The sequence below is a fragment of the Eimeria mitis genome, genomic scaffold, assembly GCF_000499745.2.
Source record: "Eimeria mitis Houghton genomic scaffold, Emh_scaff645, whole genome shotgun sequence".
Lineage (NCBI taxonomy): Eukaryota > Apicomplexa > Conoidasida > Eucoccidiorida > Eimeriidae > Eimeria > Eimeria mitis.
The window spans coordinates 12,464-12,762 of NW_013574614.1; positions in this window are offsets into that span (position 1 = coordinate 12,464).

Consider the following 299-nt stretch of genomic DNA (forward strand, 5'->3'; position numbering starts at 1 on the left):
GACAGAAAGCGCTGCTGACGGCAGAGAAAAAGATGTAAATTATTTTTATTTTTTTTTATTTTATTTTATTTTATTTTTATTTTTAATTTGTTTGTTTGTTTGTTAACCTGTTTGTTTGTTTGTTTGTTTGTTTGTTTTTTTATTTGCTTTTTTGTTTGTTTATTTGTTTATTTGTTTAATTAAATTGAGACGCAGCGTAGAGAAAAAGAAGTAAATACTTTTACACATATTTTTTAATTTATTTATTTATTTATTTATTTATTTATTTATTTATTTATTTATTTATTTATTTATTTATT